The following is a 20,284-nucleotide window of genomic DNA, read 5'->3' as shown; positions in this document are numbered from 1 at the left end:
ATTGGCAGTGAGGGCTCACTCCACACGGAGTTTAGCCACCTCCTGGACACTGGCAGAAGCGCCTCTCTAGCAGACATCTGTAGAGCTGCGGGTTGGGCTATGCCCAAACACCTTCGCAAGGGTTAACAACCTTCGCGTAAACCCGGTGTCAGCCCACGTCCTGCGTGGCGACATGTAGGACTGGCATCCGGGGGGGCGTATGCCTGCGAAAGCTCCTTTCCACCCTCTAACAGGTTGGGTCAGTGTGCTATTTACCTTTTCTTCTTACCCGAACACATCGCTAAGAAACTGGTACCTCACCAGCCTCCCTTCTTACCCAGACACTGGTTAAGAATAGGCATTCCATCCATCACCAAACAAGCACCCCCTGGGGGCTGGCTGGGCAGAGCAGCCTTCCCCCTTAGGCCGGGATACCATGTGAGCTATCACAGATAGCTCTAACCGGACCTAGTGCTACCGGACGTCTGTAACACCCCCTCCGTGGGCTGTTCCGTCTGATGTATCCTCATGAGAATGGTTCCCACTCCTGGTAACCCATGAGCTTCCCCAGGTGGGCCTCCACCTCGCGGTTAACTACTCAGTCCGCACGTTCCATGCGTTCTCCTCCAAGGACGAGACCATACCTATATCCACCATATTCCTCCCCACGGGTAGGAGGTGGCCTCTGTAGCGCTTCTCTGATTAAGAGTCGCGCTTACCCGGTGTAAACTGATCTGGACGGCCTCTCGCCTATAGAGAGCTAAGGCCCCGTCCGTGAAAGTTACCGGTCAGGGCTGTACCCATCTTTCTCCAAGAAAGCTCTGGAACCCCCCGACCACCACACTGGAAGGTTACAGTCTCACGAAAGCTTCGAGATGACACGCCCAGGCTTGTTACCGTCGCTTCGCTAGAGATTGTGACGCGATACAGCGTTGTGGCGTTTTCCATAGGCAACCCCATCTGTCGTTCTCGACACAACGTCGAGAGACCGACAGAAAGGGAACGTCTTGGTTACGTATGTAACCTCAGTTCCCTGATGGAGGGAACGAGACGTTGTGTCCCTTATGCCACGAACACGTATCGTATTCTGCTGCAGTTTGAGAGGTCTCAGGCTCTTCAGAACAAAGGTAAGTGAATGCTGCACGCCGGCCTCCTTTTATACCGGATTTCCGGGGGCGGAGCCCGGCATGCAAATTGCATTCGCCAAATTTCATTGGCCTTTTCTATAGTAGTCAGAGTTGATTGGTTCTCAAGGGCGAACCCCATCTGTCGTTCTCGACACAACGTCTCGTTCCCTCCATCAGGGAACTGAGGTTACATACGTAACCAAGACGTTTGTGTGTACAATAGCAAATCGCAAAAAAATGCGTTTTCAAAGTCTGGTACTGCGTCCGAAACAGCCTACCTCCATACTATATAATAGGCGAAAATAACCTCAGTATGCACAAAACAGAAGGCAAGAAATACCCGGATGGTCTACTATTTCCGTCGAGATTCGTGAGTGTGGATTGGATGGACACTTCTCTATCCCATGATGACAAGGGAGCTGAGCAACGGTCAAATTTCAAAAGTAAATAAAATAAATATAGTGGAAAACTTTAAGGCAGACGTCCGTTTTTAATGTAAGTGCCAATAAATTAACTTCTCATGACTAAATTGTGCTTTTATCAAAGCTTTGTTGTTAATACGTCAAAGAGCATACAGGTCACATGACCATAAAACATGGCGGACGCATTATGTTCGAAATGTATACATATTACTCCCACCTCATACTTTAATGCCCAAAATGGGTTACTTATTCAAATTCAGTACGTACTGTCACAGTATGCGTTTTCGGACGAAGCATGGGTCACATGGCTCCTCTGCTCCCTGTGTTGTTACCTAGCAACAATAGTACACATCTGGACCTCGCATTGATGATGCAGTCATACTGTGTTTCAGCAACAAAAACACAAAGCGTAAAGGGATCTGCAGGCTTTGGACTGAAACAGGAGTGTGTTGTGCGTCTCAGGATGGCATGCGGAGTGTGATGTGCATGCGACAGTTGAGGTCACCGTGGCATCTCTGCCACAGGGTGGGACACGCACGTCATTCCACACACAAGTGTCAGTCAGCATCGTCTGGCCTCAGGTCTGCTTTCACCCCTCCAATCAAAAGAAATGACCTTCGGTTTATGATTAGCATTCACACTTTGATTCATTGCCTGGGTTTAAGGTTGTGCTTTGATGGGTTGTGTTCATGTGTCTCGGGTTTTGTTGCGGGTTTGCCATAAAACAGTAATCAGAATTTGAGAAAATTAAATTTAATCGAGACCAATTTGGAGACTGGTGTCTGTTGCCTAGATCTTCAACATCTCTCATATGTTCTCAGTTCATGCTCAGATTTGCAACATTCTGCAATCAAAAAGTCAAACGTTTTAATCAAATTCCTCCAAATACCAAATTATCCTATTCACAACAACTTACAGCTGTACCGTGTTCAAATTTTGTGACCAGCTTGTCCAGTTTAAACTTTTTTGATGCATTTATTCATCCATGTGATAAATATTTTGTGGGTTTGTGTGTTCAGGTTTCAGCTGCCCCTCCGGTGACCCGTGACCTCTGGTGACCCCGAGCCGTGAGCTGCCCTTTCATTCCCAGCAGGCTGGACAGTAAGGCTAATTCCAGCGGGTTCAAACAGGCGCCATAAAACTGCTCCCTTTTAATGATGACAAAGCACACGCGATGCTTGTTCTCCTTTAATTAGTCTATTTTTGCCCGTTGTTTCGTTTTTTACGAGAAAGTGTCTGTGCCAGAGTCTTCAGGCGCATATCTCCGGATCTATTTTAAAGACTTGGCACAATTTTTAAAGGTTATTTATTTTGTTTTATTTTAAGCAGCGTCACTTTTCAAAGTATGTGGAGCTTGTTGGATTTGTACCATGCAAAGGCCAGAGTTTCAAATATGACTGTAATAAGAACAGAAAAATCCTAACTATGGGTGCAGCATGTATTTAGATTTCTTTGATAGGTTCAGCTTTAAAGCAATCACAGATTGACACCTTCACATTTGTTTTATATAGAAATGCACAGATATATCGGCCAACAATCGGTATCAGTCGATAACAGCAATTTTTCACCACATAGTTTAAAACAGCCGATGATCAGGGTCGATAATAATAAGAATTTAAGAATTTTTTTGTATTAATAACATTCAGAGGGTTAAGAAATATTAATTTATTATTCAGAATGGACATCGGCAGATATTACTCTGAATAATCGGTATTGGTGGAGAAATTTAGTATCGGTGCATCTCTAGGTATATATTCAACGAAATTTCAGCAGGGCTATTGCGACAGAAGGGGAACAATTCCCCAGATACACAAACGACGGTTTCAGTCACTTACTGTTCCTGTGAAGTCAGGTAAAAATTAGGACCCATCAGTCAGAGGGTTATATCAGACCCGCAGTTGGTGCACAATACAACCCGCCATCTAATTCCCTCCGTGTGCCTTATAACTATTGTGCTGCTACTTGATTTTTCTCCACGGGTGGTTTACAAGTGTGCCGTAATTGTCTCGACGTATTCTTTAATGGGATTGACTGTTAAACCTGTTTTCTGGTTAAAACAGACCCATCCTTTTCGACAGTTTGGAAAGCAGGTTTTATAGCGCTGTTTTGGGAATTCTGCATTGGCTACTTACAGGCAGATTTGGTGTCATCTCTGTTGTTGAGTTTTCAATCCCTGAGGGGAGCTGAAGACTCATTGTCACCTCTACAGTGTGACAGGATTCAATGGTAAAGAGATGATCTCATGATGAACACGCTGCTTCGGTTAGTAAAGTGTGAGGAAGTTTTGAAAGACGTTTGTGTCATCATGCCATATGGTTTTCTTCTTTGAATTTATTATTCCAGAGAAAGGAATAGATTTACAGTTGATGGTTTTCTCATATGTTTACCTGAAGAATGAGACCGTTTGATCTCAGATCTCATTTGTTTTTGTTTCCTTTAGGTTATAATAACCCTACCTGTTTCTCTATCCTTAAAATCTGATTGGTTGATTGGATTCTTGTTCGCTATACTGTCCTTCTGAAACCTTGTATCTCCATAATTCTTGATCATTTATTAAAAGTCATCCTTTGTTTGTCACTGGGTTTTGCTAATATCTACTCGATACAAAGTCTGAAAAAGTGCTTGTCAACTTTGGCAGTATTTAATCATCCTGAAATATTGTGAATTTGGATATTCAAGACACACCAACAATATGTAAAACGATCGTCTTTGAATAAATGCTGAAGGGAAATGTAAGATATCTTTCACCTCATAAAATTTCCACTTCTTTACCCACATTTCCTGAACCTCCGATGGTTTTTCCACTTCGGTTGGTGCAGGCAGACGAAGCGAGAAGGATTTCAGAAGCACATTCCGGTCTTAGTTAAGCTGTCAACGATGCGTGTGCTTTCTCAAGGTCGGCATCCCCTATTAAGAATTCACCTGGGATTGCTATTATTATCAGCTAACAACTGAACGTCTATAAGGAAAAAGTAATTATTCCCTGCTATGCGATAGATAAAGGTTTTCATTGTGAAGGAATAGGTGTTTATTTCCCAGAATATCTCTGTTTGCTTCCTTCAAGAGTTAATTGCGCTTTACGCTGTCGGACATCTAGCGCTAGTTAAAAATCATGAGATACCCTTCAGATATAACAAGCTCTACTGTGGGTTTCTGGGCAACATCCAAGTTAAATGCCCTCTGTGGGATCCCTAATAAGTGTTCAGGCTCGGAGGGTCGGACCTTGGACGTGCTGTAAAACTGCAGCCATCACTCTAGGACTGATGTGGAGGTCAGAGCCAGCAAAGCCAAAAGGGCACATCAATTTTTACTGTTCTCCTGAGGAACGGCCAGGTTTCTCCATCACCTTTACGTGTGGGCCGAGCTGACGTTCATTGTTTCTCAAGGCTGTTTTTTGTGTCATGTGTGATCAATCGCCGAACCGAGAAGAAAAACGGTTTTGGAAACTGAACTGGATGGCAGCGGATGAATGGCTTCAGTATGTACAGAATGAATGAATGTACAGAGTTGGATTTTAGTGAATAGGTGAATAGATGTATTAAGAAGTTGATTAGAGTCATGACAGAAATTATTCTGTCATTCTCTGCATGGCATTTACCTTTTGCATATTTTTATGATAAAATGAATGCTGTATGACTAAATGCTGTATGACTTTTTTGTGTAGGAAACAAAATATATTTTGAAGAATCTTGGCAACCAATCTTTGGTCCCTATTGACTTCTATTGTATGCACATAAAAGTCAATGGGGGACCAACAGTTTTCTGTCATCAACAATTATCAAAATATCTTTTGTGTTCTGCAGAAAAAAGAAAGTCATGCAGGTTAAGAATGTTAGGATGGTGAACAAATAATAATGACTGAATTTTCATTTCTGGCTGAACTTTCCCTTTAAGAACAGACAGATGAGTGAATTACAAAGTTTGAGCTCATTAAAAAGATTATTAACGTAACATCAAGTTTAAATAAGTATGCATCTTTTTCACCAAGTCATATTTGCCCGTAAAATGTGATTATTATAACATTAAAATATGAATTATTTCACTACGCTCGGTTCATCTTTCTTACCTTGCTTTTCATTTTGCAAACAGCTGAAGTGTGTACAATAAGTGAACGACTGCCGTAGTTGATTATCTGACGTTATTTGTTGCTGCCCTACTTTCCAGTCCTGGAATTTTGCAAACGGTTAAAAGTGGCAGGCAATCCTTCAGCCTTCTTTCTGGCAGCGCAAGGACAAAACGATGGCTCAGACAGCTTCAGGGGACAGCCGAGCCACCGAGAGATAAGCGAACAAACAGCGCTGAGGAAGAGCACGACGAAGACGGAGAGAAAGTTGTCAAAGATCAGGGTGACCCTGAGCCGCACAGAAGCAACATCTGCCAAAATCCCGAGTCAGGAAACCAGGCCACCTTGTAATCTTTGTTCTCTGCAATCTTGCGCAGTGTCAAATCCATTCCTGCGACCGCGGACACGCTGGCATTTTTGAGAGATTGTCTTTGAAAAGCCCTCTGTGCTTGATACTGGATTAAAACACCTACATCTGGGTAAATACAGACCACCTGAAATTCATGCTTTGTTTACATTTTGCATTTGGCAGTCACATTTGCTAAAACGATTAACAGGCCATTTGACTTATGTGTTTTACCAGTGCATAATTTCCCTGAGAATCAAACCCAGCAGACCAGCTGTCATGTCCCAGTGAGCTGTTCACCATTTTGCAATTTCTGTATAAACGAGCAACAATGAGATATTACATTCATGCAAAATCCTCATACATACCTTTATAGGTATTCTGCCCTACAGATGGCAATTGATGTTTCTCATTGAGCTCAAAATGGTTAAGTGCACCTATAATAATACAGAACAGGTGATCTTTCAGCCTGCAGACAAGTTACAACAATATCTCAGCTTTCTTAAAAGCAGTGTCCACTAACCTCCGCCTGATAGCATGCATGACCTCTCACATGGGTCTTTTGTTAGTACAGTGCCTAGAGAATACAACCATTTGCATTTTACAATTGTTTAACAAATAGCCACCCGTGGCAGGCTATTATCTCCCACTGTGACCCCAACACTCATAAACACACATAAACTCAGAGAGACACACACAAACACACACACAGCTGTGGACTGACACACGGGTTATTTCCAGTTACACTGGATACAAGCCAAAGACACATAAGCGCTACATCTTTGATAGATAGATAGATAGATAGATAGATAGATAGACTGGTTTGGTAATGGTTTATGTAAATTAATGGGTTTGTCTCATTTAACTTCATTTTACTTGTCTGCTTCCAACAATAAGAGTTCAGGAAAATGAAGTGAGGAAGTTTAAATGAGTCGCAACGTCATTTTCCATAACTCATTAGAGGGGATTCAAATGTGTCACAGTGGCTTTGCTCAGAAACTAAAGCAGGGTGGAGTCCTCCTCCCAAAAAATATATAAATGCCTTATATAGAATACAATGAAGAATATAATGAAGGGAAAACAAATACAATTATTTTCAAGGAAATATGTTTTTTATGATCTCAATTATGACTTTATTCCCCCGAGGACGAACATAAGAACATAATTGAGAGCTTTACTTTCATATTTTTTTCTCTAAAACCAACCTAGACTTTCTACTTGTCCACCTCTAGAAGTTAAAGGGTAAGTTCACCCAAAAATGAAATTCTTTCATCATTTATTCACCCTTTTGTCATTTCAAACCAGTATGACTTTCTTTCTTCTGCACAACACAAAAGAAGATATTTTGAAGCATGTTGGGACCTGGACAATGGCGGTACCCATTCACTTGCAGCGAATAGCTACCCCGTTGTACGGTTACTAACATTCGTTAAAATATCTTCTTTTGTGTTCTGCAGACTGACAAGAACATGAGGAAATGATGGCAGAATTTCATCTAAAAATGGGCCAATTTATTCAATTAGTATTGAAATAGTACACTTGCAGGTAATCACCTCTTGTACATTGATATTTTATACTTACTACATGAAGTCATTGTACTCCAACTTCACTAAAGTATACTTAATAAAATAAATGAATGGTATACCTTGCAATGGGAAATGTTTGTGAAGAGAATCCACTTAGAGTTGTATTATATTCACAAAGTTCAGCACACACACCTGCACGACACTAAATGGATAACTCTAAACAGATGCTCCTCTAAAGCATTGTATTTGATCCTAGAGATGGGCAGAGTTAATGATGGTAGGGGTTAATCTGAGCCTGGGGTTGTCTATGACTTTCAGTATTTGGACATTTTTATTGCAGTTGTCTCCTTGACATCCCCTGTAGTCTCTGCACACCTGACATTGGGCGGTCTGAGAACAGACAACACAGTTTGTGTGTGCGTTCAAGATAATCCGAGTCAAGAGTTGGCTGTTAAGAGAATGCACAGAGTATTAAGGTCTGTGTTTGGGGTTAACAAAAAATGTGCCGCTGCTCTTGTGTGCGCTGGGAGATTCCCTCAGGGCAAGAACATGTCGTTGGTGTTGTTGAGACACGGGAAGCCATCGTATGTGCGTGCGTGTGTATAAGTTCACTCTGTTTGTGTTAAAGCTGCCCATGCGTGAAATGGAACTCAGGTAAGCGCAGGGCCTGCGGCTGTCGCAAGGCTTCCAGAGCGATTTTACTCCGCTGCATTGATTTTTGTTGCTCACGGCTGGTAGAAAGATTGAGCTGGATAACAGAGATGTGAAGTTTGACAGGTTGAAGTCAACATGAAATAGCATTGTAAAAAGTTGCATTAAAGCTAAAACTGAACAATTCATACAATCATGAACAATGTTTTGATTGTTGTATTTTTTGTATTACATAGCAAAATGAAGACAGATGGGACGTGGGCAGTGGATTGTCACCTCAAATAATGTCCACCTCAGATAAATTCAAGTCAAGTTCAACCTCAAGAGCATTTTGATCTATCCCAATGCTAAATCTTCATAATCTGCGTTTGTTGTTTTTTGTATTGAAATCTAAAAGCTGTTGAGTTAAATTAACCAAGAAAATGTTTATGACCCAACAATGGGTTAAAGCAACTCAGCATTTGGGTTGAAACAACCCAGTATAGGATCATTTATAACCCAATGGTTTAGTTCTTCCCTTATTGACCCAATGCTGAGTTGAAAATTTCCCCATTTTTTCTTTTATTTACTGTATTCCACATTGAAAAAAGCACCATATGCTGGTTAGGTAGGTTTTGAAGCATTTTAGATGTTTGTGCTGGTTTAAACTGGTCATGTGTTGGTTTAAGATGGACCTGACCGGTTTAATCCAGTACAGGACCAGCTTAAACCAGCACAAACCAGCTACATCGCACCTACCTAACCAATATATGCTGTTTTTTCAAGAGGAATAACTTTCACATTAATGTAAAAGGTAAAAAATCGCTCTCACGAACCTTCTTTGGATCGGTTCCACATTTGTGGAATGATCTGCCTGCTGCTACAAGATCAGCAGATTCTGTGGCCATCTTTAAGAATCGGCTGAAAACACATCTCTTCCGTCTGCACCTGACTGATCATTTGTGATTTCTATATCTTTTCTACAATATCAAAATAAAGCATGCTTATTTAAGCTTAGATAAACTAAACATGGCTCTGTACACTGTAGTAGGCTTTGTGAGACGTTTTTTTATTGCTCTTATGCTTTTTGTTGTCCTAATGTTTGACCCAATTGCTTCCATGTTTACCCAACTTGTAAGTCGCTTTGGATAAAAGCGTCTGCTAAATGACTAAATGTAATGTTAAGTAGAAAAAGGTCCAACATTGAATTATATTAAAAAAATCATCAGCTATCTATTATATTACATATTTTTTTTTAAAAAGATTTTAAAAAGGCAGTTATACCTGTTGCTTTAAAAATTTGGCTATTGGTTAACACAAATTAGGTGAATTGAAATAGGGAAATTACTTCAGGGGCAGAACGTGGTTTTACATGTTAAAGGAATAAAAAGATTTTGATTTGTTTCTTCTGATTTACTCCACAGACAAATGTGCACTGTAAGAGATCATGTAAATATGATCGATTTGGACCTTCAACCTAACTAAACATTACATAAGCCAGCACGCATACACACAGCTCTGATACTTCAAAAAAACTATGAAATCTTTCAGACTCCTGATGAAGGACATCATAAAATTGTCAACCGATTTCTGAATAACATTCATGCTTTTACTTTACTCTTATCTGCAGCACTAAAAAGTGACATCTGGCAAAATGAGGATACGCGTGTCTCATCCTGACCTCATAAGTGGGACCTGCGGCTTGTGTCAGCCAGCAGAGCATTCTGGGAACTCTGAATAATAAGTGCTAAGTCCTGATCAATGAGAGCCACCGCACTGCGAAATCAATGCAGTTTTCTTTCCTATGACAAAAGACTGCCTTGTTGCAAATGAACTCTGAAACAGAGTTGCTTGGTAAAGATGTAGAAGTGGAGGAAACTCTAGAAGTTTGGCTAAGTAAAGAGATACTTTTACTTTTTTGGCAGAATACTGATCAGGTCAATTCAGTGTACGCTGACTGTTGCTACAGTATATTTGTGCCAAAATCTGATGACTTTTATGGTCGATTATAAACAGCTATCGGTATGTAGGTCAAGAGAATGTGAACAATGAACACCAGACACTATAAGAGATTTCATAGACTAAAAACAGGAGGAATTTGTAGATTTTAGCGGCATCTAGTGGTGACTTTTTAGTGGCTCCACCCCTCCTTTTCAGAGCACATGGCGGCTCTCACAGGACAAAGATGTCGTCGCGTTTTCGCCAAAGGAGATAACGTGTTTACAAAATGTGCTCTCTAGAGCAATGTGTCCGTTAAGGGATAAGAAACAACAAGGCAAATTTCTTTCTATGTAGATAGGTAATAAAAATAAAACGCCTAACATTATACACCTCTGAACACACAGGCTAGTTATGTCTATCATATCGCATTTCTGTCAATAGATCATCCAAAAAATTAACTGGACCTTTAATGGAAGATTATGAAAACAAAAACTCTTTAGTACGACGTTCATGGAAATTTGTTGTGAGAGCAAATAGTGTTCTTTTAAATTCCAGGTTGTCTTTTTAAAGGCAAAATATTTGAATAATGTTTTTAGATTCTGAGAGCTCCTCTCGCATCTCCCGTCTAAATCAAAGAAAATCTCACATGTCGGCGAGCTCGTGAATCAAAGAGCAGTCAGAGAGTTCATCTCGCTCTGAGAGGCCGTTCTCCAGCTGAGCGACCTTTAACGTACGCCCCTCGATGAGCCTGCCGATCGGTTTTCCCGGAGGACATCCATCAGGAGTCTGTGTACAGTGAGTTTATAAGGCTGAGATGAGAACGGCTGTCAGCGGGGTCAGACAATACCAGACAATTCACCAGAATCAATAGTTAAACCTCTTGAAATGCCTTGAAAATGTAAACTGTCCGTTATGACATCTCCATTTATCTCGCAGCCCGATCACGACCCCTGCTGCGACTCTCTCTCTTTCTGTACATCTATTGTTCATCTGGGCTTCCTCTCAAAGCAGGACCTCATCGTGCCAAAACGCTGGTGCTAATAAGACTCATAGCTTTCCTCTGTGATTATGTGTGACAGCTTGGTCAGGATTTAGCCACACTTTCACCCCGCTAAGACGAACGGAGTGCCCGCGGCGCCCTGCGGTCGCTCTTCCGACACTCCCGAATGTAGTCGCGCCCGAGAAGTGCCTGGATTGGGCACAGCAAGCCTCACGTGCCCCGGGTCTGACTCATTCTGTTTGCTCAGCAGACATTTTAACCTTCGTAACAATAAAACAAGAATAGAGCCGACAGTGGGGGTGTTTGACACATCTCCTCAAGCCACCGTGTGCTTTATTATCTTTGGCAGGCCGTATTAGTCGTGCTAATCAAGTGAACGATTCGCCGCCCGCCCTCTTCTAACGCAAATGACAGACACATCATGAACCAAAGGGAAAAATGCAACCTTGAGCTTGTCACCTGCAAACCAGCTGGCACGCTCTCCGCCAGCAGGAAGCGACCTTTCCGAGGTCAATAAACTAAATAATTCACAAAGGTTATTCACTTTGCGCTGAACGCACAACAAATCTTATATCCTCTGTCAGCTATAGCTAGCTAGCATTGGTTAGCAGATATTTGGCAAAACAACACATATGCTTTCCTTTCTGAGCTGCGACACGAATCCCTCATGAACCTTATGAATTATTCAAACGTGACATTGATGCGATGGGAAACGTTCAGTGGCATTTGACGCTGGGCGTTTATGGAAGTGTGTACGCTGGCTTCAAAATTTTGGCAAGGATATGATATCGTTCTTGGCGTGTGCCGGCGATTTATGATCATTAAAGATATCCGCCTACAGCTGCGAGTCTCCGTAGATCACACCCACCTCCATTTGCATGAGGTAAGAGTGTCAAGCGTAGTGCTTAAAGGTCACGCTTACGAATGGAAACATCAAGAGTCGTAGCCAATGATGAATGCCAGAAACCCACAGTAGGAGAGAAAACACTCGCTGGTGTTAACTGGCAATAATTAATATGAGGCCATAGTTCTAAATGCCTTCTGTTTAAAAAGGCTTTTTTTACGATGTGGCCTTTACCATGAGATTATTTTCTCTCTTTGTATCTCTCACTGTGATGTTATTCTATGGCAGATCAGAGACGCCACACATGCTCTGATTGAATCCAGCTTGAAACGTTTGTAACATTTGTCTGGCCGAATACCGGTTTCAAGTTTAAAAATGTAAGGTTTCAAAACCACTAAAATCTTATGTGATACCGTTTCTGAGGTATGAGATGTGTTGACAAAAAAATACATAATTAAGTCATGTGATGCAGTGTTGGATGTTTAGGCCTTATATATGGGCTATGACAAACATACATTTTTTTAAAGACTATTATATTTTGAAGGCTTTATTTTCTATGTATGTTGGTTAAAAATAAAATGTATTTGTGTCCAGTTGAAAAGTTGTTGTTTGTATACGAAGACATTCGAAAATAACACATTTTAGTATTGTAATTGCAATGCCGTGAAACCGTGACACTTTTGCTAAAGGTTATCATTCTTTCAAAATCTCATGCCTACATTGTCCTTTTGGTGCTGTGAGGCCAAAACGAAAACACACAAATATTTGTTGTAATTGTACAGTGCAAAAAATCCTTACTGTCTTGTTTGCTAATCTATAAAATCTATTTACTTGTACCGGAATTTCCTTGTGAACACTTTGTAGTGAATTTCTAATACCATAAGTTTCATGTTTGTTTGTGAGCTTGGTTATTATTTAACCAATGAACATTATCAAAATGAGCTTTTCAACTTTGTCTACGGTGTTTAATTATTAAAAAAGATGTTCTTTTACTTTTAAATAAATAATTTAAAATAACAGTTTTTCCATTTCCTGAAGGGTTCTTCTGGACAGCATCGATTTATCTCTTCACAATTTTGTGAAGTTGCTTAATTGTCAAACAAAAGATTTTTCGTAGGCCTTTTTAATATTGTGTTGTTTGCTCTTATACCTCTTTCACAATCATGTTTGCCGATGGGGTAATGAAATATAATTTTTTTCTTACCCCTGGCAAACAGCTATTTCTTGTTCCATTGTTTTAAGAACATGAAAAGCATTGTTTAAAAACAAAGAAAAAAGTTGTTTTTTTTCATTTGGCTTCTTATGTAGATACATCTTACCTAAAGATGTTTAAAAACTGTATTGAAAGATAACAGTGTACTATTTCTAATTGTGTAGTTGTATGATTGAAATGTGTTGTATTATTTATCGTTGCTGTCCTTCTGAAATCTCAAATATCCATATTTCATGATTTACATTTTTTTGCCATAAATCATTATTATTCGTCACCCTTTATGTTTGTTCATGGGTTTTGCGAAATACCTACCCAATGTAAAGTATTAAAAGGTGCTTGTCAGCTATGAGAACAGTATTAATCGTTTAAAAAGTGCAGTGTTTTTAAACACATCCTGTTTCAGAAGGACAGCGACGATATGTTCTGTATTATTATGATTGAATCGGCCCAGAGGACCCCTGCAGATATGGCGTGTCTGTAGATTAGAGAGAGGCGCTGGCTTCCATATGGCTGTGGGACTCCCTAAAGACTAAATATGTTTACCTACCCTTGTGCAAGGTATGTCAGGACTTACACAACCATATGGAAGGCCAGTTTTATTTACTTTCTCCATCTCGGTGATTCATTCGTGACGCTTTAGCTCCCATGTGTTCATTAAATAAATGCAGATGTGCCCATGCTGTATGCGTCAGAAGTGTCTCAGCTTTTCTGCTGGCCTTGTGCCACACTTATCATCCGCCGCATAACTGATGTCTTAAAGCTGCTGATTCAGCAGTATTTTCCAGCAAATGCAGAGGCTTTGTGGCTACATGCACCTGGCAAGAGGACTTCCCATCACAGTAGAGTCCTGGATGGCTGCCGACTGCAGTCATGCTGTGTGTGAATGGATCCCTTCGCCAGATGTTTACAGAAGAACAGCTGAAGGATCCGGGAAGCTGCATGAAAGTCTCTTGAAACCTGATGTCTGAGGAAAGAGTTACTGTAAGAATGTGTGTATACAGCCTGATTTCGCAGGAATTTCTAATTATTTTATGAGGTGGATCATTTGTATGAATTGGTAAAAAGTGAATTGATTATAAAAAGAAAGCAATTTCAAACCCCCACACTTAAAACACTAGCGAAAGCAGATCAAACAAAATGTACATATGACATTATGATTGCATATTAATTTTGTAATTATAAACACATACATTTATTCATATTAGGAAAGAATTTATTTATATTTAGCAATCATTTAAGTTATATACGTGTTTATAATTTTTTTGTTTTTTTATATTCATGTATGTGTGTTTTTTTATAAATACAAAATTAAAATTGCACAATAAACGGACATACATGTAAACACAAACCTTTATTCTGGGTGTGACAGCCCTAATAAATTCGCAATTTAAATTCTTATTTGTTGAGTAATTAGTAAAATAATTACGAATTAACATGTGATTGTGTTGATGTATCTTTGAAAAAGAAAAAATTGCATTAAAAATGAAGTTTGATGTCATTAAAACAAATCAAAATGTTACCTGTACAAATGATTGGAGTAAATGATAAAAAAATTCATACTAATACTACTAGTACTAATATTCATGTTGTTAATGTCTTTTAGAAATTCTTGAAATTTTGTCTTTTGAAGAACTGAAAAAATTATTTAATAAAAGTTATTTTGGAAATTCTTTCATTTTGAAGAATAAACATATTTTATAGCTTCAGAGCACTTGAAATACAGTTCAGTGGCTATTTTATTGTATGTTGTATGCATGTATTACGTGTTCTGTGTTCTTTTGAGCTTAATAACCCCTGGTTTGAAAAACATCATGTGAACATTCCAATGATCTCCTTTTGTGTTCAGCAGAAACAAGAAAGTCATGCAGGTTTAGATCAACATGGGGGTGAGCAGTCTAAACGTCAACACATTTTTCCATTTTGAGCGAAGACTTCTTTAGAAGCAGAGGAGATACACTTAGATAAACAGCTAGACAGTGTGAGAGTGTGAGGCACGGGTGCCATTTTCATTGTGTGAAGGACAAAGTCAGTGACCCGCAGATTATTCAGAGGAGATTGTGTTTCAGGCCCATCTCAAGGTCAGCCTGAATATTCTATCTCTCCGCTCTCCATAATTTGCTCTCAGCTGCTGGGAACTGTTTAATCACAGCCGGCCGTGTGGAGGTTGAGAGTAGGTCATTCTTGCATCAACATTTGATCTGTTAGCTCTGAAGCGGCATAAATTACAGAGTTACAAACTCTCCTTCTTAAAATATTTGTATTTGAGTAGATGTCTGGCATTTCAAGCTTACGTCACTGATTTTATGAGCCCGAATCCACGGTGGAGGCTATGTTTGTTTGCAGCAAGTAAGGGGTCCGAGAGCAGCGCTTTCACACTATGGAGGGTCAGGGCTGCTATTGACCGGAGCGCAAGGTTGATGTCTCTCATTTAAACTCCATTTGTATCTGTCCTGTAAATGCACCTCAAATGATCTAGTTAATGATCTATGATATTTATCTAGAACATTTATTCGTCTCATAATAGAGGTTTAATTTATGGACAAACAATGACATGAGTCAATTAAATCTATGTGTATATGTATGTGTGAAGGCGATATAACATCACCCTGAGCATTTCCATGACACTGTGATATGTGAAGAGTCAGCAGCCATTGATCCGCAGTGCCGTGCGCTGAGTGATTTTCCCGGAGTGGATCAGCCCTCCGCCTGCAAGTGTCCCAGAGGGACCAGATATACAGGAGGGACTGCGGCGTTGTACAAGTGTACGAGTGCCCCCATACCTTCAGTACACTGCGAGCAAAACATGCAACGCGGGGCTTAAACAAATGGTCAGATGACAATAAATTGAGGAGATCATTTTGATTAAAAGGTATCTTCCGAATGCACAAATGTAAAAGTATGTACAACTACATTCAAATAATAATTCTGAACTGAAGTATAATAGTATGTGTGTTTAAACATGCAGTAAAAGAGAGAGGGATAGAGGTGTTGTTATGGACTGCAGACAGTCACTGAACTCAACCCCCAGAGCAGAAAGTTTTAGCAGTCTGTTAAAGCGGCCTCAGACTGTTCCACGCTCTCTGATAATGAGCAAACAGGGGCAATTGAATGTCAATGCCCCCGTGGGAACAGAGGAAACGTGCCCCCCAGTCACGCTCACCTCCCCCCCCTCCTCTCTCTGAACGTGCCATTCCAGAGAGTGAGAGAGAGAGACGGTGTAACCTTGTGGATCTGTCTCTTTGTCCTCTGATCGGCTCACTGGGTGGGGGGGGGGGTACTGACAGCTGAGATCCCCCCACAGGTGGGCCAGTAAACAATTCGGCTTTAGTGTCAAAGACTTATTTTGACCCGTCAACTTTGATAGGGCATGACCTTTGACATGACCTTTGGGTTAACTTTTTGCTGTAGACTATTTTCAGTCTTTAATATGTTTCTTCTTTTTTTTATATAAATAGAATGATATAAATAGAATAATATAATAAATACAGTATCATTATAATGTAAATAAATATAATAGTATAATAAAATAGTAAAATATACAATTTCTTCTGAATATTATTTACATTATTAAACTTTTTTCACCCTTGCTGTATATCATTCTGAACACGTAAATAGTAATTTATTTATTTATTCTTAAGAATAATAAAAAAATTTTCTATGCAATGACAATTAAGGTCTGTCAAGATTACAAAGAAGAATAAAAGCACCGTAAAAGCTGCGTGCACAATATTTCATGTTTATTTTGTTAAAAACACAAAAGTATTTATAAAGCTTCAAAAGACTTTGAAAATTGTGAAGTTGTGGTGCATTGTAGTATTTTGTACATTTTGGGGATTAAACGTCATTGTTTACTATAGTTTATATTTAAACATTTAGGCCCGGTTTCACAGACACGATTTAGCTATGCCTCAGTTGAATTAAGATATTTTTGTCACTTTTATAAGAATACATTACTGGTTTGCATTTCAAGAGAATCAATGGCACTGATATATTTTAAGTTCTTTCTGGGCAGGTTATATTCAGTTAAGACACATTCATTTTAGTCTGGAATTTAAGCCTGGTCTGTGAAACCGGGCCCAAGTTTATTTTAAGTATTATGAAGATTTGAATTATTTTTTTCCATCGAAAACATCACATCATACACCTTAAGGACAAAATTTGCTTATATCAGAATTTTTGGGTGAACTGTTCCTTTAAGAGCACGACCCTCACAATAGAGTAAACAGCGGTTTTCAACACATGCTCTTAACACAAGATCTCTTATCAACAACAGCATCAGCAATCTGACACAGACAAAGACGTGGAGATGGGTTCAACAAGAAAGAGAATAACTCAATCCTTTTAACGCTCGGTAATAAAATCTCACCCATGATGCTTTCTGAGCAGTCTCTTAGAAAACACTACTTGTTCAGGTAAGCCAAACGCTTCCAAAATGCTTCTCTCAAGAGATCTCAAGAGAATGCCTTGTTAAGTTAGAAACAAGGCCAGACGCGACAAGCAAGATGTCACAGTGTGTTTGTCACCTGACAAGAATCATGTCTCGTCTGCAACAACTCCAACCCATGCATGCCGTGTTTCAGAAAAAGGGGCCTTTCGGATGACTCGCATCATAGTAGAGAAAGATCAGAGAGAGAAAAAGAATAACAATCGTAGAGGATGCTGTGATAGCACATTCAAATCCTCCGGCTGTGTTGAATGTTTTTTTCCGAAAGCTTCTGTCCTTTTCGTCTGATAGTCAAATGAGGCAGACGAAAAGCAAAGCAGCCCCTCCCAGACCCCTTTCTCTCTACCCAGGGATTAACCAAAGATCACTAAGTAGGTCAAGAAGACACGCTCTGAGAGCACAAGGAAGGGTGGACCACAAATACTTTTGCTAGATTTCGAAGCAATTATTCAACCGTAGACATAAACACACACAACCTAGATTATAGATTTGAGTGCTGGTTTGTACGTCAGGCGAGTGGCATGCAAGTGTAGGTTAAATACTAAACACCAAAGAGGCACATCTAGAGTAAATATTCTCAGTCACGGGGGAGCTTTTAAACTTATTTATTCATGAAACGGCGAGCTCAAATCACCCGTCGCTTTTGAGCAATGCTGAATTCGTCCACATTTATTTTGTCAGAAACGGCTCTCGTATCTCGCCTCGAAGAAAGGGAGATCTTTTCTATGCTTGAGCTTGAGTTTCTGACACATGTATTTGGAAGACGCTAACAGATGCTGAGGTGCACTTTGAACCCCGGAAAGTGTGTTGGGTAGATTAATACTCAGAATGCTCCATAAGCGAGTGCTCTGAAAGCTTTCTGTTCATATATAATCCTGCCAGGCTATTTTTAGAGATGTGCATTAAAGAGAATATTCAAGTTGATGCTCTTATGTCGGCCTGATCAGTTATGAATATGTCTTTATCTAGGTCATGACTTAGCTGGTGTGCTAATAACGTGTGTTTCCCTGTGAGTTTAAAGAAATAGTTCAATCTTGCTTTTCGTCGGGTGATTTTAATGTTTTGCATATGTTGTTGTAGGAATGTCTGATTTACAGTCTACTGATAAATGAATGAATTGAAATGCAAATATTTTCTCTCTCTGTTTTTCTTCTGGGTCGAACAATATTGAGTCACAATGTGGTGACAGTGACTAGAATCTGAGCGGATCAGCAATAAATATATCTGATTAAAATAGGTGTATTTAAGAAACCTAATTCTTGTTTACTTGTAATTCTTTGTTCGGCACAAACCGCAGGTGCAAATAATATAATAAGTGTCATGTTATTCTTGGCCAATTTACACCAATATCGTTTATAAAAACAATATTTGTGTGAATTATTTATTTATTTTGGAGAGATATTCATCATTGACTTCCCCCTATCATTCCAAACATGAATGTTGTTCTGCAGAATTTCAAAAGAAGATATTTTGAAGAATGTTGCTAACCAAACAACATCGACTCCATTGTATGGACACACAACATTTCTCAAAATATCGTCTGTTGTGTTCCACAGAAGAAAGAGTCAGGTTTTGACCAAGATGAGGCTGAACACACGATGACAGATGACAGTGGCGTGATTTGGATGAAAGGCTATGCATGGATCTTGAAGAACAGCTTATTGTCATAAGTCTTAGGTCAGGTTCCTCTTCTCTCCTCATCTCTTGCTGATCTCTCTTCTCCACCAGACACCAGATACACAGAGGTTAATGCATGGATGGGGCAAGAGGGTAGAGGTTAATGTCCTTTGACACAGTGGTCTTTTCCCCTTGAGGCAGTCAGGCGTCTGAGTTCAAGTGCCCTGGGCCCCTGCTGGACCTGTGGACCCGGGGAACAAACCTGCCAAAGCTTTGTTTCATATTTCCAGCACATTAGGTAAAAACAATGTACAGAAGAAATGGATTAGTTTGTGGATATGTGTGAATTTCAGCCCTGATTTTTTTTAGAAAATGTTGTTATCTTAGCAAATTTGAACATAGACATTTATTAGATCCCATTATATGTGTTATATTCCAATAATTTTTTTCTTGATCTAAATAACATGTAAATGCATTTTAATTTGGAAGAAAGAAAATACATTTCATACTGAATGTTATTCTATACGGAATGTGGAAATCTCTCTTAAACACCTGTGTTGCTTTGAAGATGATTATCAACAGGTTAACTTGCATCGATGTTAAGTTTCCTTTCAAAAATCGTCTTAATTTTGTAAAGGTTGTCGATCCTGACGGCCGATGTGCAGCATGACTAAAAAAAAACATACAAGTCTGCTCCTCTGTTCTGAGGTCAAAGATTGAAGTTTCATGAACCGTGTTTCTGTGAAAAGCTTTGGGGCACAGGTCAGGCAGCTTGTGATGGGGAAGGAATGAAGGGCGGATATTGTATCTCCATTCATGTGGCATTTGAGGTCAAAGTTCAAAGATGAAAGGTCTCCTAAGTTCGAAGGTCGACTTAGCATGGAGAGATTGCGCCAAAGTTGCTGATCCGGTGTGTGTCTTCGGGATCCAGGATGTAGGGCGATGACGGGATTGCACACTATACATGTAACCCTGAAATAAAATGAATAACATCTTACTCCTCTAATGAAATGTATATTTAATCCTAAAAGCAAATGGAAACTATTGGAGTGATACTTGCCTTAATTTGCTGATGCCTGATCTCAAGTACATTTCCTGGACTTGAACCCACAACTTTAAGTTTCCAAACACC

This window comes from Triplophysa dalaica, chromosome 22 (genome assembly GCF_015846415.1).
Source record: "Triplophysa dalaica isolate WHDGS20190420 chromosome 22, ASM1584641v1, whole genome shotgun sequence".
In the NCBI taxonomy this organism is placed as follows: domain Eukaryota; kingdom Metazoa; phylum Chordata; class Actinopteri; order Cypriniformes; family Nemacheilidae; genus Triplophysa; species Triplophysa dalaica.
This window is presented reverse-complemented; position numbering follows the sequence as displayed.